At 37.5% G+C, this 25,182-nt stretch overlaps 1 protein-coding gene and 3 pseudogenes across 1 annotated transcript in view; all 4 read left to right on the forward strand.

Annotated features, from left to right (window-relative positions):
* The window catches only part of LOC148944346 (uncharacterized), a 574,325-nt gene that overhangs the window by 385,020 nt on the left and 164,123 nt on the right, over nucleotides 1–25,182 (forward strand). The window lies entirely within an intron of this gene.
* On the forward strand, nucleotides 17,177–18,985 carry LOC148944349 (small subunit ribosomal RNA; annotated as a pseudogene).
* On the forward strand, nucleotides 21,751–21,905 carry LOC148944350 (5.8S ribosomal RNA; annotated as a pseudogene).
* On the forward strand, nucleotides 22,494–24,142 carry LOC148944351 (large subunit ribosomal RNA; annotated as a pseudogene).

Below are 25,182 nucleotides of genomic sequence, written 5' to 3' on the forward strand. Positions count from 1 at the left end.
TACTTTCGTCAAATAATTCATCTTCACTTTTCTACAGAGATAAATTGTGTGTTTATCTTCCACTGCATAAAAAATACTGATTTAATGCATGCAATAAACTAGGTAGTGTCGATAACCTACCATAGAGTACCAGTGGGAAAGCCATGTCATGTCTATGAACAAGCACAGAGTACGATATTAGAGCCGTAAGCATATTTCATATCATTTTAAGATTTAAGAAAATTTAGAATTAAAGTGAAACTTTTTATCATCATGGAAAATAACCACAATCATAGTATAACTTTTCTCATCTTCTACGGAAAAATTTAGAAGTGAACTTTAAATTTTTTATGTCTTGGGACTTTTGTTCTTCAGGGACAATATTTGGAACAGAACTTTAAATTTTTCATCTCTTTGAGAAAAGTCAGAACTGAATCTAATAAAATTTAGAACCAACATGAAACTTTTTATCTTCATAAAAAATAATTACCATATTACTATAACTTTTCCCATCTTATATTGAAAAAAAATTAGAACTGAACTTTAAATTTTTTATACCTTGGTGAGCTTAAAACTGATGGGGAAGCTTTTCATTTTATCATAAGAAATTATAATTTAATTATGTTCTTTGGTAAAATTAAGAAGAGAACTTGAACTTTTATATATTATATGAAAAATGTGTAACTTATTATAAATTTTTTCATCTGTTTGAGAAAAATCTGAACTCAAGTAGAAATTTTTTATATTATTTTGAGAAAATAGAAATAATCTTCTGAACGTTTGATGTTCTAGCATACCCTAAAAATAATGAACACTTAACAAAATAATGCATAAGATATTTTAATGAAATAACGACATGTAGAACATTAATATAAAAATACGTTAAATACACTATTATACATTATTAGTACACTTGCGCTTCACTTTCCGTCAATTCATCTTCATATTCATTGATGATATTGTCTGCTAATGTCCTTTTTATTCTGCATGCGATTTCACTGTCTATTGTCACATTATTTTTACATAGATAGCAGTTTTGGCATATTGATAAGATAAGATTAATGACTTTATTGCAGGAGTATGCTTGTCTTCTTCTTTTTCTCTTTAAAATGCTAATACCGGAAATATAATGATAGGATGTATCAACAGGTAATGTGTTACCAGCAACAGTAGCAAGGAGCTGTCCTCGATCATCGACAATTATTTTTAAGTTTGCATTCTCTTTGAGCACTAATTTCTCTGGTAATGTTACCCTCGCATATCCACCGTTTACACGATTGAAATTCTTGGCTACTCCAAAGAAATCTAACTTCTCGCTGTCATGACAACCCATGCATACATTTCCAATTGTGTTACCACTTGCACTCATTTCATAGTTCAGGTATTTCTCCTTGTCAGCATTCAACACGACGATGATTTTTTTATGCGCACATAATTTCGTTGAATAATTCATCTTCACTTCTCTACAGATATGAATTGCGTGTTTATTCTTCCACTGCGGAAAAAATACTGATTTAATACACACAATAAACTAGGTAGTGTCGATGACCTACCATAGAGTACCAGAGGGAAAGCCGTGTGATGTTTATGAACAATCACAGAGTACGATTGGTAAATCCATAAGAATATTTCATGTTATTTTAAGATACGTAAAAAAGTTTAAAACATACCATGTTAAAAAATTCCAAAATTATTTTTAAAAATGAGGGAAGGAGGCCCAGTGCCATCCCTTCTCCCCCAGGGCCACAGTGGAGGGTAGTGTCGCGAGTAAATAACTCTCCATGGTTAGGTTAGGTAAGACTCGGTTAAGTTATGTTAGGTTAGGTTAGGTTAGGTTAGGTTAGGCTAGATTAAGTTATGTTAGGTTAATTTAGGTTAGGTTAGCCTACGTACGCGCGCGTACGTTCAGAAGATTAATTCTATTTTCTCAAAATAATATAAAAAATTTCCACTTGAGTTCAGATTTTTCTCAAACAGATGAAAAAATTTATAATAAGTTACAAATTTTTCATAAAAGATAGAAAAGTTCAAGTTCTCTTCTGAATTTTACCAAAGAACATAATTAAATTCTAATTTCTCCAGAGAAAATAAAAAGCTTCCACTTCAGTTTTAAGTTCAGCAAGACATAAAAAATTTAAAGTTCATTTCTAATTTTTTTCCATAGAAGATAGGAAAAGTTATACTATGATTGTAATTATTTTCCATGAAGATAAAATGTTTCACTTTAATTCTAAATTTTCTTAAATTCAGTTCCGACTTTTCTCAAAGAGATGGAAAATTTAAAGTTCTGTTCCAAATATTTTCCCGGAAGAAGAAAGGTCCCAAGACATAAAAAATTTAAAGTTCACTTCTAAATTTTTCCGTAGAAGATAGGAAAAGTTATACTATGATTGTGGTTATTTTCCATGACGATAAAAAGTTTCACTTTAATTCTAAATTTTCTTAAATCTTAAAATGATATGAAATATGCTTACGGCTCTACTATCGTAATCTGTGATTATTCATAGACACGACGGGGCTTTCCCACTGGTACTCTATGGTAGGTTATCGACACTACCTAGTTTATTGCATGCATTAAATCAGTATTTTTTATGCAGTGGAAGATAAACACACAATTTATCTCTGTAGAAAAGTGAAGATGAATTATTTGACGAAAGTATGTGCACATGATAAAATCATCGTCGTGTTGAATGCTGACATGGAGAAATACCTGAACTATGAAACGAGTGCAAGTGGAAACACTATTGGAAATGTATGCATGCGTTGTCATGAGAGCGAGAAGTTAGATTTCTTTGGAGTACCCAAGAATTTCAATCGTGTAAACGGTGGATATGCAAGGGTAACATTACCAGAGAAATTAATGCTCAAAGAGAATTCAAACTTAAAAATAATAGTTGATGAAGAGGGACAACTTCTAGCTAATGGTTCTGGTAGCATGTTAGCCGTTGATAGATCTTTTCGCTATCTTTCCGGTATTAGCATTCGAATGAAAGCAAAAGGAAAAGAGATCCTAGTAGACTGTAAAAGACTCCAAATAGACTCAAATAAAACTCCAAAATAGACTCTTAGTAGACTGAAAATAGACTGTAAAAGACTGTAAAAGACTGGCTCAAATTTGATAAGTTCTAACTATCTATCCTCTGCAACTATGCCGGAGGTTACGTTTAGGCGTTGCTAAAAGTATATTTTCTCAGTCCTTATTGGCTGCACTATTTGTCCTACATTACTATTGGACTGGCTTGCACCAATGAGCTACTCGGGTTTAATTACAGTTTATGAGTTTAAGATGTCACTCTGGAATTTTTCTAGCAACTAAAAATTCTACACTGCAATATTTTGCTAACAGGTGTCGCTTAATTTATGACTTTTAAGCTATCACTTTGGGATTTTTTCGAACGATCGAAGTTTTATATTGTAACATTTTCCCAGCAGGGTGTCGCTTAATTTTAAGAATACTTATATTTTATTTATTTTTAAATTGGTAAAGGATAATACAACTTAATTGCACTAAGCTACCCAGTTTTAAATTTAGTCTCCAGAACAATGCAGTTAGCTTAAGCAAATATATTTTGCATCTCGAGTGACTACTTTTTTTTGTATTGTAAATATTACTCTCTTGATAGTTTGGTATTTTCGAGCTCTTATTATTTGAACACAGGTGTTAGTCACCTGTCGTATACGATTTGTTCAGGCTAATATTTATTGAATACTTTGGAGACGGGGGGTCGGATTTACTTATTACATTTTCTGTGGGAAAGAATTTTGTTTAATTAACTACGTTTATTTCGGTATTTTAAATTGAACGCTTGATATTTGTTGGGTAATATTGGGGAATTTTGATGTATATTTTCTTGAGAATCTATCCCATTACATAATGATACTTCTAGCAGGCTCAATTTTTCATAGAAGATAGAAAAGTTCAAGTTCTCTTCTGAATTTTAACAAGGAACACAGTTCAATTCTAATTTCACCATAGAAAATAAAAAGCTTCCACTTCAGTTTTAAGTTCACCAAGACATACGAAATTTAAAACTCACTTCTTTTCTTAATTTTTCCGTAGAAGATAGGAAAAGTTATACTATGATTGTGATTATGTCCATGAGGATAAAAAGTTTCACTTTAATTCTAAATTTTCTTAAATTCAATTCCGACTTTTCTCAAAGAGTCAAATTTAAAGTTCTGTTCCAAATATTTTCCCGGAAGAAGAAAAGGCCCAAGACATAAAAAATTTAAAGTTCACTTCTAAATTTTTTCTTAGAAGATATGAAAAGTTATATCATGATTGTCATTATTTTCTATGAATATAGAAAGTTTTATACGGAATTTCAAGGACTAGTAAAAACGGATGTTGAGTTACATAATTTCGTGCATGCCCCCAAAACATGTTTGACTACTTTATAGCACACCAGTTTTTTAAGAAAAATGTACACCGTGAAAACACCTATGAGGGACTAAGAATCCTAACTCTGAAAAGTTCAAAAAGCAAACTACAAATCCCAAATCATAATTTTCTGACAGCACACACCTATGAAAGGCTAAGAAACCTAGCTCAGAAAATTTAAAAATAGCAAATTAACCATCCCAAATCATAGGTTTCAGACAGCACATTCCTATGAAAGGCTAAGAAATAATGCTCAGAAAAGTCAAAAGTAGCAATCCACCCATCCCAAATCATGGGTTTCAGACAACACACTCCAGCTAAAGACCAAGAAATTTAGCTTAGAAAAGCCCGAAATAGTAATTTGCATATCCCAAATCATAAGTTTCAGACAACATTCAACTACAAAATACTAGGAAATCTTAGCTCAGAAATGCCTGAAATAACAAACTATTCATCCCAAACTAGAAGTTTCAGACAACAAACGCATATGAGAGACTAAGAATCCTAGCTCTGAAAAGTCCAAAAAGCAAACTACACATCCCAAATCATAATTTTCTTACAATACACTCCTATGAAAGGCTAAAAAATCTAGCTCAGAAAAGTCAAAAATAGCAACCAACTCATCCCAAATCATAGGTTTCAGTCAACACACACCTATGAAAGGCTAAGAAGCCTAGCTCAGAAAAGTAAAAAAAAAGCAACCAACACATCCCAAATCATAGGTTTCAGACAGCAAGCACCAACGAAAGACTAAGAAATCTAGCTTAGAAAAGCCCGAAATAGTAATTTACATAACCCAAATCATAAGTTTCAGTCAACACACACCTACGAAAGGCTAAGAAACCAAGCTCAAAAAATCCTGAAATAGCAAACTAATCATCACAAACTATAGGTTTCAGACAACAAACACCTATGAGGGACTAAGAATCCTAGCACTGAAAAGTACAAATAGTAATCTAGACATTCCCAAACCATACTTTTCTGACAACACACACCCATGAAAGGCTAAGAAATCTAGCTGAGAAAAGCCCGAAATAGTAATTTACATATCCCAAATCATAAGTTTCAGACAACATTCACCTACGAAATACTAAGAAACCTAGCTCATAGAAGCCTAAAATAGCCAAATATTCATCCCAAACTATAGGTTTCAGACAACACACACCTATGATTGACTAAGAACCCTATCTCTTAAAAGTCCAAATAGCAAACTCTAGAGTCCAAAAACATAATTTTCTGACAACACACACCCCTGAAGTGCTTAGAAATCTAGATCATAAAATCCCAAAATATATATTTACAGAGCCCAAATGATAAGTTTCTGACAACATTCACCTACGAAATACTAAGAAACCTAGCTCAAAAAAGCCTGAAATATCCAACTATTCATCCCAAACTATAGGTTTCAGACAACAAACACCTATGAGGGACTAAGAACGCTATCTCTGAAAAGTCCAAAAAGCAAACTACAACTACCAAATCAAAATTTTCTGACAGCACACACCTATGAAAGGCTAAGAAATCTAGCTCAGGAAAGTCAAAAATAGCAACCCACACACCCCAAATAATAGGTTTCAGAGACCACACACCTACGAAAGACTAAGAAATCTGGTTATGAAAAGTCGGAAATAGCAAATTACACACCTCAAAACATAAGTTTCAGACACCACACACCTATGAAATACTAAGAAACCTTAGCTCAGAAAAGCCTGAAATAGCAAACTACTCACACCAAACTATTGGTTTCAGACAACAAACACCTATGAGGGACTAAGAATCCTAGCTCTGAAAAGTCCAAAAAGCAAACTAAAAATCCCAAATCATAATTTTCTGCCAGTACACACCTATGAAAGGCTATGAAAACTAGCTCAGAAAAGTCAAAAATAGCAAATTAACCATCCCAAATCATAGGTTTCAAACATCACACACCTATGAAAGGCTAAGAAATCCAGCTCAGAAAAGTCAAAAAATAGCAAACCACACATCCCAAATCATAGGTTTCAGACACCACACACCTATGAGGGAGTAGGAGCCCTAGCTCTGAGAAGCCCAAAAAGAAAACTATAAATCCCAAATTATAATTTTCTGACAGCACACACCTATGAAAGACTAAGAAATCCAACTCAGAAAAGTCAAAAATAGCAACCCATACACCTCAAATCATAAGTTTCAGACAACACACACTTATGAAATACTAAGAAACCTAAGCTCAGAAAAGCCTGAAATAGCAAACTACTCATCCCAAACTATAGGTTTCAGACAACAAACACCTATGATGGGACTAAGAATCCTAGCTCTGAAAATTACAAAAAGCAAACTATAAATCCCAAATCATAATTTTCTGACAGCACACACCTATGAAAGGCTAAGAAATCCAGCTCAGAAAAGTCAAAAATAGCAAATTAACCATCCCAAATCATAGATTTCAGACAATACACACCTATGAAAGGCCAAGAAATCCAGCTCAGAAAAGTCAAAAATAGCAATCTACCCATCTCAAATCATAGGTTTCAGACAACAAACATCTCTGAGAGACTAAGAATCCTAGCTCTGAAAAGTCCAAATAGCAAACTACACATCCCAAATCATAATTTTCTGACAACACTCACACCTATGAAAGGTTAAGAAACCTAGCTAATAAAAGCCGGAAATAGCAAATTAAGCACCCCAAATCATAAGTTTCAGACAACACACACCTATGAGCGGCTATGAAATTCAGCTCAGAAAAGTCAAAAATAGCAATCCACCCTTCCCAAATCATAGGTTCCAGACAACATACACCAACGAAAGACTAAGAAATCTAGCTCATAAAAGCCCGAAATAGTAATTTGCATATCCCAAATCATAGGTTTCAGACAACACACATCAACGAAAGACTAAGAAATCTAGCTCAGAAAAGTCAAAAATAGCAAACCATTCATCCCAAATCATAAGTTTCTGACAACACACACCAAGGAAAGGTTAAGAAATCCAGGTCAGAAAAGTAAAAAAATTGCAACCCATACATCCCAAATCATAGGTTTCAGTTAACCCACACCTATGAAGGCCTAAGAAATCTTGCTCAGAAAAGTCAAACTAGCAAACTACACATCCCAAATAATAATTTTCTGACAACTCACACCTATGAAAGGGTAAGAAATCCAGCTCAGAAAAGTCAAAAATAGCAAACCACCCATCCCAAATCATAGGTTTCAGACAACACACACCTATGAAAGACTATGAAATCCAAGTCAGAAAAGTCAAAAATAGCAACTCATACACCCCAAATCATAGGTTTCAGACAACACATATCAACAAAAGACGGTGCCCGGGGAGGGCCTTTGAGGGTCTGAGGGGGCCCTTGAGGGCTGGGTGGTCCTTTGGGAGCCCTGTGGACCTGTGGGGACTGGGGGAGGGCCCTTGGGGGCCCGGGGAGGGCGTTTGGGGGTGTGGGGTGGGCCTTTGGGGGTCTGGGGGGCACTTCAGGGCCGATTGGTTCTTTGGGAGCCCGGTGGCCCTTTGGGAGCTTGGGGGGCCTTTGAGGACCGGAGGCTTCCTTCGGGGTTGGGGTAGGAGGATTGGAACCCTTTAAAGTTGGGTTAGAGGACCTCACAACACTGTTCAAATGAAACTTGTGTATTATAACGACCACATAGTTTCACCATTAAATTCTCTTCTAAAATCTCTTCAAAAATCTTCTTTTAAAATGTCTCTAACTGTTTCGCCGAAATAGTTCCATAACCTGTCTAAAACAGTTTCGCCCAAATAATCCCTAAACGTAATTCAGCGTGTTCCTTTTTTTTTGGCATCTCTGCGCTAATGCATTTCAAATTAATAAGAAACCTGATTCCCGCGCTAAAACAATTCATCGCTAAGATGTTTCTTGGAGAATTGTTTCCATGGCCTTTAGCTATTAATTTCCTTTGGAGTTCGACCAAAAGAGTTGTTTCCGAGGCAAAGACATTAATGACTTGGATCTATTCCTGGAGAATCGTTTCTACGCAAAATTTTTAAAGTCTGACAGATGATGTCATTGGTTGATTGATCTGTCAAGAAAGGGGAATTAATTTGTTGTTTCTAAGGGGAATTATTGATTCACGATGGGTGAATTGAGGTCGACAGCACAGGTGTTCCAAATTCCGGGAAACTCATAACATTCGCTGAGAGCGTGCACTTACAATAGCAACAACAACATCGACCTTGGAAATTTAGGTCATTGACCCCATTAACCACGTGTTCTCCCTAATGACTCTATGCCCATATTTGGTGTGCTGTTCGGAGTTATTATGGCCATTCTACTCGATTCCGGGTGAAAAATTTTTCTTAGTGTACTTTCATTTGAGGAACACTTTAATTCCTTATTTTTTTTTAAATCAAGCCAGAAATTCCCCCCTCCGTGGAAAATTTTAGCCCGTGGAAAATCCCCCGTGGAGAATTTCTCCCGTGGAAAATACCCCCACAGAAAGACACTCTAGTCAATTCCAACTTGGCAAACATTTTCCACTGACGATTCCCCTTAACATCTCCACATGCAAAATCGACTCGGTAAAGAGAAAGTAAAAAAAAAATAATTTCATTTAGGAATTCTGGCAAATTCCCTGACTGTAAAATTTCCCCTAGAAAGTTCACCTCCGGAAACTTCAATCCCCACGGAAAATTTTCCCCGTGGAAAATTCCTAAATCAGAAAATTCACCCCTTCCCCCCCCCTTTCGAAAAGTGTCTGTATTCTTCTCAATAAGAAATGCTATACGCAAACAATAGGCAAACTTCATGACTTACAAACCTTTCCCAGAGGCTATGGGGGGTCATGTTATCCCCAAAGGCATATTTACTGGACTTTTCAACTGTGCTGAACCTGAAACTTCTACAATGGGGTTCTAGGATACGATGAATTTGATGGTGGGATTTTCATTAAGATTCATTGACATTTAAGGGGTATTTCCCCTCTTTTTTTTTAATCAGGCAAATTTCCGCAGGTTCGTAGCTTTTGATGAGTAACACTAAATTAATGAATCTTATAGATTTGCAATCAAGATAATAAGCCAAATCTTATGGTATATCTATTAATACAAATTTTCCGTTTTTAGAGTTTCGGTTACTATTGAGCCGTGTCCCTCTTTGCTTACAGCTCGTTACCACGAACTATTTGAAAAACGTTAAATTATTTATAATACATTTTCCCCCAATAGACTGATCTGATCTTGTGCTTTGGTTTTCCAAAGGTATGGGGGGGGGTCTGATTTACTAATCTTAGTTTCTTCTCGTTTTGAGTTTGACTCGGTTATTTATTGTAATTACATAAAAAGAAATAAGTTTTGTAAACTGAAAGTAAGGAGCATTATTAAACTTAAAACAAACAAAAATTATTTCGTTTATGACGCTCTTTACGCTATTTTTACTTCTTTAAAAAAAGTTTCTCATTGTTCTAAATAGACGACCATTGTGTTTCAGGAGTTTTTACAAATAAATATTAAGAAGAATTTTAAACATTTTTTGTTACCAAATTCTGGTCTAGATTTACTTTTGATTAGAGAAGCTGTAATAATATATGAAAAGTTATACTATTAAAATCAATTTGCAATGAGTCTTCAGATAATTTAATTATTAAGCGATTCATTTGATTAAAAATGTTATCAGTCTTAACATTTAAATCTTGGCAAATCCAAAACACCAGTGCAGTGATTTTTGCAAGTGCGTTTAGGTGTTAAATTCCAATTAATAGGCTCGTAACTTCAATAAAAAATCTGATTTTCACCTTTTCTTCACTAAGTATCAATTACTTCAAGAAATTAGGTCCGTTACCAGGTATGGTACCTGACCTAGTATGGCTAACTAATAGTACATTTTCAGCATAAGCATTATGACTAATGCCAGCATTTTTGAAAAATGTTTGCTGCTCGAATCGATCCAGTACTCAAATCGAATTAAACTGATAAGAGAGAATCTATTCAAACGGATATTTATGACACGATTTGAAAAAAGGTAAAACATCAAATTAAAAAATAAGTTTTCAGTTGGAAGTAAGAAGAATTTTAAACATTTTTTGTTACCAAATTCTGATCTAGATTTACTTTTGATTAGAGAAGCTGTAATAATAAATGAAAAGTTATACTATTAAAATCATTTTGCAATGAGTCTTCAGATAATTTAATTATTAAGCGATTCATTCGATTTAAAATGTTATCAGTCTTAAAATTTAAATCTTGGCAAATCCAAAACACCAGTGCAGTTATTTTTGCAAGTGCGTTTAGGTGTTAAATTCCAATTAATAGGCCCGTAACTTCAATAGAATCTCTAATTTTCATCTTTTTCTTCATTGAGTATCAATTAGTTCGAGAAATTAGGTCCTTTACAAGGTAAGATTCCTGACCTAGTATGGCTAACTAATAATACATTTTCAGCATAAGCATTATGACTAATGCCAGTATTTTTGAAAAATGTTTGCTGCTCGAAATGATCCGGTACTCAAATCAAATTAAACTGATAAGAAAGTGTCTATTCAAACGGATATATATGATACGATTTGAAAAAAAGGTAAAACATCAAATTAAAAAATAAGTTTTCAGTTGGAACTAAGAAGCAACACTAAAACTTAAGACGAACAAAAATTATTCTGTATATGAATGGGACTGCCCCCGCCTCAACCCTCGCTCTACTTTTAGTTGAAAATGTCCTCTTGTGAAAAAAAAGTTTTTGTCACTCTATCAAGTTTATCGCTATACATAACTTTACAGAAAATTTAAGTTTGAACAATTATTCGTTATTATTTCAGCATATGTTTGATTTAGTCTAGTAGCTCTTTACTTTTAGTTGAAAAATGTTCTCTTATGGAAAAAAAGTTTTTGTCACTCTAATAAGTTTATCGCTAGACATAACTTTACAGAAAATTTAAGTTTGAATAATTATTCGCTATTATTTCAGCACATGTTTGATTTAGTCTAGTAGCTCTCTACTTTTAGTTGAAAAATGACCTCTTGTGGGTTGTGGAAAAAAAGTTTTCGTCATTCTAATAAGTCTATCGTTAGACATAACTTTACAGAAAATTTAGTTTCTTCTAATTTCAAGGTCTAAGTACAGATTCTAGGTAGCTTTTAACTGAAGAGCTTGTTGAGTGGGGGGATGAATAACCGAAAATGTTGGATAGGCCTTTATTTGACAAGGTCAAATATTGATTCTTAAGCTATTTGTCATACTCCATTGCTCCATTCAACTTCATGAGACGAACTCTATACTTCTTAAAATGTTGCAATTTTTTTATATTCTTTTTTCGTTTGCAATTTATTGTTGTGGTATAAAAAAATTTGGATTGTTGGTTCAATTAATTATAAGTTCAATAAAAATTAAGTAATTAGTTACTACTTATAATAATTTGCAAGTTCCAAATAATGTCAGGAAAGAGATATTTAAAAAAAAAATTTGTCCAACTATAAGTTATATTATTGTTTTCGCGTCGTAGTTAGGTTGGGCTCTGAACAATATTCGGGTAAAAAGAATTTTTTACATTTTCTAGCTTCCTTCAATTTTAGTATATGAAAAAACTTGAAACAGTGATTTTGCGATAAGCCTTCAGCTGCAATTTACACCAAAAGGACAAGATACTTATCAGAAGCATGAAAATTAAAAATGTAAAATATATATTTCAAAGAAACAATAGCCTTCTCAATAATTTAAAGTCGACAAACAATGGAAATTGGTTTTATTCAGTATTGTATAAAAATGATTAAACTTTACTAACATGATCCTCATATATTATTTTTAAGTTTCAGGAGGCATAATCAATCTTTGATTGTAGCCAATGGAGAGAAATGTCATTAACTGAAGAGGAGGAGGATGAAAAATTATCAAGTGTAGGAAATTCGGTAGAACGGGGGGAGAAAAAGTTGAAAACTCCAGTTGACATGGCATTGGATGAATATAGAATGGAGTTTTATCCCCCACCCACTAAAAGACGAATGGTTGAAGATATACATATCGATGGTGATAGCAAAGAGTTTCTCCCCCCACCAGCTAAAAGACGGAAAGTAGATGTCAGCATAGAGAGATTATCATCAGTTGATGATGATGATGATGTCCAAGTAATAAAAACGATAGAATATATAGATTTATATCCGATATTTCAATAAAACACCTTTTTTATATATTTAGGTAATTGTGTCTTTTAGAATCATGCTATAGTTTTACAGATAAATATATTAGAAAAAAAAAGGTTGATGATGATAACGAGGTATTGATTGTAGATGACGTCAATCAAATAAATAGATTACCTCATCTCAAATTGAGGAGGAAATTATCATTGTGGAGGAGGAGGTTGACGATGATAATGATGTATTGATTGTATATGATAAAAATCAAATAAATAGATTACCTCATCCTCAAATTGAGGAGGAAATTATGGAGGAGGTTGAGGATGATAATGATGTTTTATATTTAAAAAGCGTTATGTACACAGATTTGATAAATGAATAAAAATATTTAGAAGAATCATTTATTTTTTTTTATTATTGATAGAAAACGTGGTTATGGACTGATAATACTCTATGGAGTGATCTTATAAAACTGAATTATTCATGTACAGAAGTCTCTGCTGATATCCTTTTTCTATATATATCTAGTATGAGAAAATAAATATAGTAAAATCAAATTTATTGTATGATTATAATATAAAACTCGTTATCCTTTTAAAAATCTGAACACAATTATTAGTGTTGAATTTAGTTTCATACCTCCTCTAGTTGACCTAAAATGGAAAACTTGATACCATTCGCAAAAAAATCTGTTTACTTTCTTTGATAACATGGATACACTTACGCTATTTTGATTTGGTTAATTTTTAAGAGCAGAAGTAGCCCCGAAAGTTTGAACATGACACCCTCAGTCGTTCTTGAGATACTGCTGAGCTGTGTTGTCAGATGGGCTTGTTTTCCGCCCCGTGGGCTTGTTTTAGCCGTCAGGTGTGGGCTGAATTTTGGAGTGGGCGTGAGGGCCGTGGGACGGGAAAATGTGCTTTTTTTGTTAAAAAACGGGCTTATTTTGGGCTTATTTTGACTGAAAGTCTTGAACCAGACAAAAATTCCAAAATCGCAGTGGCTCAGCCGTGGTTATGCCCCAAAAAGACAAGAACCCTCCTTTAGCGCGTAGAAAGCTTTCTATTCTGAAACGCTTCTCCATTAGGAATTTATTTCTGCATGGTTGAGATGGCTCCGCGTTAAGAGTCTTACAAGTTACAAGGAATTTTTTCTGCTCAGATTAAGGCAAGACTTGAATTGTATGCAGATCTATCCTTTTTCTGTATATTTGACAGATCTGGCCGAAACTTTTTGTGGCGTAGGCTTAGTCTAGAATTGGGACTGTTGCGAAAAAATCATGTCAAGAAAATAATTTATACTTTGTAATATGCATATTTCCCTACTTGTAATGGTATATACCTAGAGAAGGAATCATGTTAAAAAAACAATTCATACTTGATAGTTAATATTCAGAAATAATTGTTGCTGATATCTTGCTTGTAGCCCGGCTATACATTATCCCCCGGTCATCCCCCTTAATTTGCAAATAAATGGCTGAAATTCATCCATTGTACCAGTAAATTTAATCAACTGTGACAAAACAAAACAGAAAAACAAGTTACTGATGGGAGGCATTGGAAATATATTTCCAAGTTAGGGATAAAGTAGATAAAGAAGTTAGGGATAAAGTATAGCTGAGATACATGCACTATGTATTATCAACAGTTATTCTGCATATTATGAATTTTCTTAACATGTTTCCTTCATTACATGGCCTTCTCTAGACTTGTAATTAACACTTTTTAACTGCAAGTTCATTATACTTTATCTCCACCCCCCTAATGTGTAAATATACATGAGTGCCCATCGGCTGAATTATAGAATGGGCTTACATGGTCTAATTGGCACTTCCAGTGCTGTATAATTAAAATCTCAAGACAAAATGTCATAGGCAGCACAATAGTGCTGTTTAAGTAAAGAGCAATGTGGGCACAATATTTTGTTTTGTTTTTTAGACCAGGGTACTTCTTATAGAAAAAAATATCATAGGAACTTCAAAAAGAGCTCATGGAGGGCAACAAGCTCCCCCGCCCCCACGTCAATAACTTCTCCAAACACATCCAATCAAAATTTTGAGATAGCCATTTTGTCCAACATAGTTAAAAGGTCCAGAAATTATGACTTTCAGAATGCCACCCCCCCCCCCCCCCAACCCTCAGAGCAATAGTCCAAAGAGAATATAACAACAACCACAGTAATCAAATACAAGAAACATTTAGGCAGACATTGAACTAAATCAAAACAAAATATGAGCATGTGGACTTTCAAGAAGGTGACAAAGCAATATCTCAAGAACAACTTATATTAATAAGTTAGATCTTTAAGAGTACATCGTGGGGGATTTTGAACTAGCCAGAAGGCACTATGTGTGTACTTTTAGTACTACAACCATAGTTACTGTAACTAATGATGCTAGGAGTACTAAGGTGAAGATGCCCCCCCTTGTTCCCTCTTATGGGCACCCATGCAAATATATAGTCTGAATTATATATGGTAAAATTCTAGACAATCTATTTGTTGCTATCTTGGGAAGGGGTTAGATTACAAAAATGAAGCTTCCTGGGATGGGTTTACAGACTATCGTATGTCCTTGAAAGATATTTTGAAGTAGCCAACCCATCTCTACACCTATCCTCAATAGAGGGCACTGACCTTTGATGACCTTAACAACTTTTGTTTTATAAATTTGAAACCATGCAGAATATATATTCTGCTTTAAAAAAACAAAAAAAAGTTTTTTAATATTTACAAATTTTATCAATCAAAATTTTGGAAGTTTCAGAGATCGGGAAATATATTTCCTAAATTTAGGAAAAAACATTTGATATGGCTTAAAATTCTACTCTAATAACTGGAATTGCATTTTCAACTAAAACCAGAGAAAAATAAACTTAAAATTAAGATATAATGTGGTTTTGTCAAAATTCCAAGACTTAGAAATCAGAAGGTAGTAGAATGGCAATACCTTCCCAGAGCATGTTTCTGGCCCTGGATTCATCACTGAAAGTTTTGTTTTCCTAACCTAACTCTTCCAAGATATCAAAAAGTAGCTTGTCTAGAATTTTACCTTACATATTTCATGATCATTTTTACACTCACTCTTGTCTTAACAATCTGCCAAAAAATTGAATCAATAATGACAAAATCAAGAAACAGAAAATATATTGGAAATATAGAATTTGGGCTACGCTAACCTATATTTTTGTATATTGGGGGTTTGGGCGAGGGAGTAAAGTAAAATTACAATCAAAATGTGTTATCTATAATTATTAATTTGCAAGGTTTCACAAGGATTGTTTAAGGTCATCAAATATCGGTGCCTTCTAAAGGGAGAAGAAGGTGGAGGTAAGTATTTAAAAATTTTTTTCTACGAGATTATTAATTATTATCTCGATGCATTCTTGAAAGATTCATTCACCTGACTCAAATATTTTCCAAGACAGTAAAAAATCACTAAACAAGAAATTTACCAAAAGAGAAATCAAGGTCTATTAGTCTTACATCAGAGCTACTGAATAAGAAACATGAAGAAAACAATTCTCACTTAAAAGTATGGAGAAAAATTGTAGTTAACCTATTTTTAAGGCACTTCCAGTGTAATTTACCCCTTCCACTATTCTGCAAGTATATAGCCCTACTAATATATTTCCCATGCATCACTCTTGTTTAAACCCTTGTTTTCTTTAAATTAAATAAATATTGATGAAGTCAAGAAACACAAAAACAGATGGGAAATATACAATTTTGGCAATACATTTGCACATTAGAGGGGTGGGATAAAGTATAGTGGAAGCACCTTCAAAATATTAACTACTTTTTTGTTTCATATTGTAAAGGAACAATTGCTGTCTTAAAACATTTCCTTCTCAATAGCCCCAATTATAGGCTAATACCAAATCAAGTAGTGTGTTCACCCATCCCTGTATCAACTATTGAATTGTATACATCTTTTACCTAAGTTCATTGACCTGTCAAAGCCATTTGATCTATATCTGATTGTAGAATATATTCAGATATAATGCATATCAATCATTATTTAAACAGATTTATGAATATAGATAACAATGAAAATGAACTTGATAATACGATTAATAAAAACATGTTGTATATTGTAAAGAAATAATTATGTGGTTTGAGTGTTTTTGTTGTCCTGTATAAACATATGTCCTAGGCCTATATGTGGGACTGTGAGAGTTGAAGAATACATTTTTTGAGTGAAACAAGTATTACAATTAGAGAGTGTAAAAGGTATTTATTAGTGTTCCTCTTGTCCCTAGTTCTGATCTGGAATCTTATATGTATTTACCAAAGGTACCATTCAATTCTTTCCAGTGGTATTTCCAAGTATAGAAATTGCATCCCAACCTTCTAGTGGCTTTCAGGTAGTGGTTGCACGGAATGGAATTCTGAATGGAAAAGGCACCTAATTCCCTTTTGTTGCGCATCTTGTTGCGGCCGATCCCTGTATTATCAGACCGTTTTCACCAATCTCTTTCTCATTGCTTTTCCTCTGTTTCTCGGATTCACTTTATTAGACCGGACTTTTGGTTTTGAGCCACAGGGAATCACTGTGGTCCTAGCATCTGTTGAGCTAGACGAATTTAGGATATTGTGGAATCCTTGATTCGGTAATGATTTTGGTATCATTAGGGCCTTTGACTATGGGATTAAGGGGTCTTGAAAGGAGGTTGGCAAGGTGGCCGTACTCCTGGAGAGAAATCTCAATGGTTCACTGTGTTTCTAATGGGCCTGATGGTAACGTGACTGTGGGACCTTGATGATACTTACAGGAGCATATACTTCTCTCATAGAGGAAGCCATTCATGTCTTATTACAATCCACCAGTTTGCGACACAGATAAGGTATCTATAAATCAGGGATTGGTACTTAGATCTTACTATCTCATCTTAGGAGAACTGTTGTAATTCTAGAGCTAATACATGCACAATAGCCCCAACTTCACGGGAGGGATGATTTTATTAGATCAAGACCAATCGGGCTTCGGCTCGTCTCTTGGTGACTCTGAATAACTATAGCCGAACGCACGGTCTCGCACCGGCGACGTGTCTTTCAAATGTCTGCCTTATCAACTTTCGATGGTAGGCTATGCGCCTACCATGGTTTCAACGGGTAACGGGGAATCGGGGCTCGATTCCAGAGAGGGAGACTGAGAAACGGCTACTTCATCCAAGGAAGGCAGCAGGCGCGCAAATTACCCAGTCCCAGCACGGGGAGGTAGTGACGAAAAATAACGATGCAGGACTCATCCGAGACCCTGTGATGTGAATGAGCACACTTTAAATCCTTTAACGAGGATCCATTGGAGGGCAAGTCTGGTGCCAGAAGCCGCGGTAACTCCAGCTCCAATAGTGTATATTAAAGTTGCTGCGGTTAAAAAGCTCGTAGTTGGATGTGGGTCTCGGTCAGGTGGTGCCGCCTCACAGTGGTCACTGCCTCAATAGGACAATTCATTGGATCGTTTGGGGTGCTCTTAACCGTGTGTCCTGGGGGGCCGATACGTTTACTTTGAACAAATTAGAGTGCTCAAAGCAGGTGCACCAATACTTAATATCAGATAAGTTTCGTAGTTAAGATTGACGCTTTAGGTGTATTGGTGTGGTCTTGTCGTTTGGTAAGTGTTCCCATATACAGAAAGTGTCATAATAAATACGTTGAGAGATTATAAAGACGTGTTACTATTAACTTATACAAAAAACTACCGCAATATCACAGTAATATAAAATTCTTAAATAACTACAGTGAGAGTATCGAAGGCGATCAGATAACGCCATAGTTCTAACTATAAGCGATGCCAACCAGCGATCCGCGGACATTACTTGAATGACTCCGCGGGCAGCTTCCGGGAAACCAAATTGTCTGGATTCCGGGAGAAGTATGGTTGCAAAGCTGAAACTTAAAGGAATTGACAGAAGGGCACCACCAGGAGTGGAGCCTACGGATTAATTTCACTCAACACGGGAAACCTTACCAGGCCCGGACACTGGAAGGATTGACAGATTGAGAGCTCTTTCTTGATTCAGTGGGTGGTGGTGCATGGCTGTTCTTAGTTGGTGGATCGATTTGTCTGGTTAATTCCGATAGCGAACGAGGCTCTAGCCTGCTAAATAGACGATGGATCCTAGGGGTGGATCGCACTTCTTTGAGGGACAAGTGGCGTCTAGCCATATGAGAGTGAGCAATAGCAGGTCTGTGATGCCCTTAGATGTCCTGGGCCGCGTGCGCGCTACACTGGAAGAATCAGCGCGTCTTCCCTGTCCGAGAGGACCAGGTAACCGCTGAACCTCTTCCGAGGTTGGGATTGGGGACTGCAAGCATCCCCATGAACCAGGAATCCCCAGTAGGCGCAAGTCATTAGCTTGCGTCGATTACGTCCCCGCCCTTTGTACACACCGCCCGTGACTACTACCGATTGAATGATTTAGTGAGAACTTCGGACGAGTCGCCAGGGCAGCCTCCGGGCCACTCGTGGTGTGGTTGAAAGTTGTTCAAACTTGATCCCTTAGAGGAAGTAAAAGTCGTGACAAGGTTTCCGTAGGTGAACCTGCGGAAGGATCATTAGCGTATGAAAAGCGAGAAGGAGACTCTTGGCCCCTGTGGTCATTAGTTTGTCTAATCATTGTTATTGATACACGTTCCCGTGTTTGGTGTTTGAGGTGCACAAGTTGGTTTTCCGCAGGGGAGGAGTACCCTTGTGAAGCATCAGTCATGGGGGCCATTCGTTGAACAAAAGGAGTGCTCAACGGAGTCTTGAGGAATGGGGGCTTTGAGGCAGTTTGTTGTCGGAATGGTGGCCTCAAAGTTTTGTTTTTATCAATGGAGAAATGGTGAGAATATTGACTGTGAGGACTACCTGAGCTGGCTCTGTAGTTGGGGCTCTCAGAGGAGTAGAGCATGCAAAGCCTGTTAAGGTAGCAAGTCTCAATGGAATCACTATGACGTCATGATGAGATGAACCAACACTGAGGTGATTGTTGTTGCCCCAGCAGCATGTTCGTGTGGGAGGCTACGAGATGATGACTGGCTATTGTCTTGAGGTCTTGGTGTTTGTATCAAGGAGGCACAATTGTGCCTCTTTAAAGAGGCGACCCACCACAATGTTAAGCGATTTCTGGTCCTAGAGGTCGCAGAGAGACGGCGGTGATCGCATTTTGTAACCCAAGCTCAAACTAAGAAACGTGTAAAATTTCATCCTCCTCCGACTTTATCTTCATGGGGTAAACTGGGCCGGAAGTTTCGTCCCTCCCACCACAGCCCCCCTTTAACGTTTTCCGATCGGACTGAAATTTAGAGGTTAAGCTTTCCTAGTGCCCGGGAGCTTATCCTCGAAATTTCAGCTCAATCCGATTGCTCCTTCCCTGTTTTCCGAAAACCACTTAATGTTCATTTCTCTTTTTTTATTAGCCACGCCTACAGGCCACAGTTGGCAACAGATTCGGGTGAATGAGGACTCATTCGAAGCGGATTTCGACCTGTTAGGGTCTTTTGATATTTTCAGACCAAACAAATTATCCCCCGAATTTACATTTACGAAAAACCTCGTTTTCCTATAAGAGCCCATGTTAAATTTTCCCACCACAGTCCCCCTTTAACATTGCCCGATCGGGCTGAAATTTAAAGGATAAGCTTTCCTGGGCCTGGGAGCATATCCTCGAAAGATCAGCTCAATCCAATTACTCCTTCCCTGTTTTCAAAAAACCAAATATCAAGTTTTGTGGGGACTTGCTTGCCTCAAAAATAGATAGCAAAGACTAAAAATAATATAACAATTGTCTCTGTGGTACAGTGGTCGCTACTCCTGACTGCAGGCGGAAGTTCTGGGTTCGATTCCCAGTCAGAAGAATTTTTTTTATATTGAATTTAAAGTTTAAAAAAAAACTCAGATTCTTTTTTAAATCCAATCTATTAAATCCTTCGGCTCAACAGGCGTCTCCAGAAGAATATCACAGTCGGCGTTCAGGTTACAGGTAAGTCTCCACTGCTTTGATAACATGCCGTATACCCGCATGCTGGAAGACAAGTTGAAAAAAGAAAATCTTACTGTGCATTTGATTTGAGTATTCAGGAATTATAAGAATCTTCAAGAGCGAGGGGTTTGGGGGGTGGCAGTCCCCCAACTTTAACTCCTGACACGATTAGCTAACAGTTAGTCAAGCAATAATAAGTAATAAACTGTTCAAAAATGTGCAGAAATTATTTGAAAATAACTACGTTTTCTAAAGAGTTAAAGAGGCTGAGTCACAAGTTCGAACCTTAAAACGTACAGGGATTAGGAGGGACAGTTGGGGGCTGCCTGTCCCCCAAACCCCCCGCTTTCGCAACCTTTAAATAAAAAAAAAAATTAAACTGAAAGTAAAGAGCCACATTAAAACTTAAAATGAACAGAAATTATTCCGTATATGAAAGGGGCTATGCCCTCCTCAACGCCTCGCTCTTTACGCTAAAGTTTTTATTGTTTAAAAAAAAGAGTTGTGAGAAACTCAAACTTTAGCGTAAAGAGTAAGGCGTTAAAGAGGGCACAACCCTTTTCATATACGGAATAATTTCTGTTCGTTTTAAGTTTTAATGTCGCTCCTTACTTTCAGTTTAAAAAACTTTTTTTTATTTAAAGGTTGCGACAGCAGGGGGTTTGGGGGGTGGCAGCCCCCCAACTGTACCTCCTGAACCCTGTACGTTTTAAGGTTCGAACTTGTGACTCAGCCTCTTTAACTCTTTAGAAAACGTAGTTTTTTTCAAATAATCCATTTAGCCGGATGGAGGGTTTGCTTTTGGCAGCAACAAGAGATTGGTATCTTGCTCTGTGGTGGGGGCTCTCTGAGGAAATGAGCATGCAAAGCTTGTGATAAATCTTGAGCTGTGTATGTGGGCCAAATTCATGCCATCTGAAATAGTGGACATCAGATTACTAACACTGTGGTAGTTGCTGCCCCAGCAACATTTTGGTGGGGCCCGGGAAGCACTCTTTACCCTTCCTGAGTTGCCAAGTGGTGTGAGACGAAGAGATTTGTTTGGTCAAAAGAGAGGCGCAAGAGTCCTCAGATGAGCCAAAGTCTTGCACTGCGATTGCACTAATGTAGCATCGATTTTGCAAGCAATAAGCTGACATGCTCTTGAACTCTCGATGTATATTTTCTACGCGTGAATTCGTAGTGAAAAAGAGTCATTTGGGGACTAGAGTGGCTCTATGATTCCAGGATCATGGATTCCACTCCGCGAGACTAAAGGGAGTGAAGGTGAGCTTGCCCCAATATAGCTTGGCTTGAGGTGTGCAAGGGTGCAATTTCATTGGCCTTGTTTGAGGGAGAATTTGAAACATTCATTAGAATGACCCTGGAGGATGAATCACTTGGCTCACATTACGAAGACGAACACAGCTAGACGCGTGATTCCATGCGAACTGCAGGACACATGGAACGTCTATATTTTGAACGCAAATTGCATGTCCAGCCTTTGAGCCTGGACTTCGTCTGGCTGAGAGACGTATGTTGCTATTATACGGTATTGTTTACCATCACTGCAAGGCTCGTTGCTACTATTTGTTGTTGATTACAACCTATAGAGAATGTAAGCGATCTCGTCAAGTTTTGTGTCAACTGTTGATGTTGAGAGGATTTGGTGAGAAGCATTGATCTTGTTATACTGGTCTCATTTGCCTCTTTTGGCTGTGGGTTAGGAAATCCATCATACAAAAAGTGCAAGTGCTCTCATCAAGTATACATGGCCCACTGCTATGCCTCTCGTGGATCACCCTTTTTCTTGTCACCCACCGTTTGAAGTTTTACATAGCAACTGGGGGTCTTAACGAGATGAATTTTATCTGTTTGGGTTGTTAAGTTTAGAAGGCCCACAATGAGGACGACTCCAACATCATTCCGAATAAATAACATTGAATGACAGCCTACGTCACTGGAATAGACTCCTCTGACTTTGGTATTGGGACATTGGTTTATTTGATGTTGAACTGTCGACTCCAAGGGGCTTGCTGGCACCACAGGGTTAGTGTTGACAACGTGACTTTGGATGATTGGTTTGAAAAACAAATGACCCTGTCAGTTTATATAAAACCCCCCGGCCTCAGCTCAGGCGAGAGGACCCACTTGACTTAGGCATATTAGTCAGCGGAGGAAAAGAAACTAACCAGGATTCCCCTAGTAGCGGCGAGCGAAGAGGGATAAGCCCAGCACTAAGGGTCAATTGAATCCTTCGGGAGGCAATTTTGACCGATGCAGTGTTTGGGAGCCTCGTAAAACCGTCCTTTGTCCAGTCTAAAGTCCTCTTGAATGTGGCCCGATTGCCCAGAGAGGGTGTCAGGCCCGTAGGACGGATGAACGCTCGGCATTCCGAGGTCTTTCCATAGTCGTGTTGCTTGAAAATGCAGCGCTTATCAGGTGGTAAACTCCATCTAAGGCTAAATACGAATGTGAGACCAATAGAAGACAAGTACTGCGAGGGAAAGTTGAAAAGAACTCTGAAGTTAAACATTGCGTGAAATCCTCCAGGGGTTTAAAACGGATGGACTTTCGAAGTTCGAGCCATCTTCGGGATCATCGTTGCGGGTAGCGAATGCTGATGTGATCGCTGAGGGCAGCTCGGCTGTTCTCTGGTCATGTTGGTCATATACGTTGCTCACGGCGTGTATTCCCGGGTGGATTCGTAATCCGCACGCGGCTGGAACGGTGTCAAAGGACCCTGTGCTCTTGTTGCTTCGGCTTCAACACGCTGGATTCCCGGCAACGATTCGGCCCGGCTTCTGTTAGTGGGAGCCTCTTTGTGGGTCTCCTGGGTGAGCGGAGAGTAGGTGAGTTCCTTCCGACCCGTCTTGAAACACGGACCAAGGAGTATAACTTGTGTGCGAGTCGTAGATCGATGATAAGACCGATGACGGAATGAAAGTTAAGGCATTGCTTGAGATGCTGATGGGAGATCCTTCTCCTCTGAAGAGGGTGCATTCCAGGGGCGTCGTGATCCCGCTGTGGATGCGACGCACCTAGAGCACACATGATGGGACCCGAAAGGTGGTGACCTATGCCTGGCCAGGTAGAAGTCAGGTGACACCCGTAGATGAACAATTCTTGAGTCGTAAGTGATCCGCGATAGTAGTGTCGTTTTCTATTGTCGAACGTTTCCAAGAACACTCGAGTATATGTGTACAAAAGCCTTTGAACACAGTATCTAAGTTGATCACGAACAATCTACTTGCGAATCAGCCGGTCAAGCGACTGAGTAGAGGCCATGGGGTCGTAAAGGCCTCAACCTATTCTCAAACTTTCAATGGGTGAGATGCCTTGCCGACCGTGGTGTTGTTGGTGGTAAGGATTTCGGATCTTAGTGCCCAGTGGGCCACTTTTTGTAAGTAGAACCGGCACTGTGGGATGAACCAAATGTCCGGTTAAAGCGCCAAAACCAATGCATATTCCCGATCCCACGGAAAGGAGTTGGTTGCTCCAGACAGCAGGACGGTGGCCATGGAGGTCGGAAACCGCTTAGGAGTGTCTAACAACTCACCTGCCGAAGCAACTAGCCCTTAAAATGGGAGGCGCTTTAGCATTGTGCTGATACCGGACCGCCGGTCGCAGAGCTCGTCAATCCTTGGTGATCGTCGCTGACGCACCGGTGAGTAGGGAGGTCGCACTGGTTGCGTTGAAGGGTTTGGGCTTGAGCCTGCCTTGAGCGGCCTGAGAAAAGAGAGCTGAGTCACAAGTTCAAACCTTAAAACGTACAGGGTTCAGGAGGTACAGTTGGGGGGCTGCCGCCCCCCAAACCCCCTGCTTTCGCAACCTTTAAATAAAAAAAAGTTTTTTAAACTGAAAGTAAGGAGCGACATTAAAACTTAAAACGAACAGAAATTATTCCGTATATGAAAAGGGTTGTGCCCTCTTCAACGCCTTACTCTTTACGCTAAAGTTTGAGTTTCTCACAACTCTATTTTTTTAAACAATAAAAACTTTAGCGTAAAGAGCGAGGCGTTGAGGAGGGCATAGCCCCTTTCATATACGGAATAATTTCTGTTCATTTTAAGTTTTAATGTGGCTCTTTACTTTCAGTTTAAATTTTTTTTTTATTTAAAGGTTGCGAAAGCGGGGGGTTTGGGGGACAGGCAGCCCCCAACTGTCCCTCCAAATCCCTGTACGTTTTAAGGTTCGAACTTGTGACTCAGCCTCTTTAACTCTTTAGAAAACGTAGTTATTTTCAAATAATTTCTGCACATTTTTGAACAGTTTATTACTTATTATTGCTTGACTAACTGTTAGCTGATCGTGTCAGGAGTTAAAGTTGGGGGACTGCCACCCCCCAAACCCCTCGCTCTTGAAGATTCTTGTGTTAAGGCTTATAATTCCTGAATACTCAAATCAAATGCACAGTAAGATTTTCTTTTTTCAACTTGTCTTCCAGCATGCGGGTATACGGCATGTTATCAAAGCAGTGGAGACTTACCTGTAACCTGAACGCCAAATGTGATATTCTTCTGGAGACGCCTGTTGAGCCGAAGGATTTAATAGATTGGATTTAAAAAAGAATCTGAGTTTTTTTTTAAACTTTAAATTCAATATAAAAAAAATTTCCTCTGACTGGGAATTGAACCCGGAACTTCCGCCTGACAGTCAGGAGTAGTGACCACTGTACCACAGAGACAATTGTTATATTATTTTTAGTCTTTGCTATCTATTTTTGAGGCAAGCAAATCCCCACAACACTTGATATTTGGTTTTTGGAAAACAGGGAAGGAGTAATTGGATTGAGCTGAACTTTCGAGGATA

This window comes from Artemia sp. Qi Xiang Cuo, chromosome 14, assembly GCF_049724085.1.
Source record: "Artemia sp. Qi Xiang Cuo chromosome 14, ASM4972408v1, whole genome shotgun sequence".
In the NCBI taxonomy this organism is placed as follows: domain Eukaryota; kingdom Metazoa; phylum Arthropoda; class Branchiopoda; order Anostraca; family Artemiidae; genus Artemia; species Artemia sp. Qi Xiang Cuo.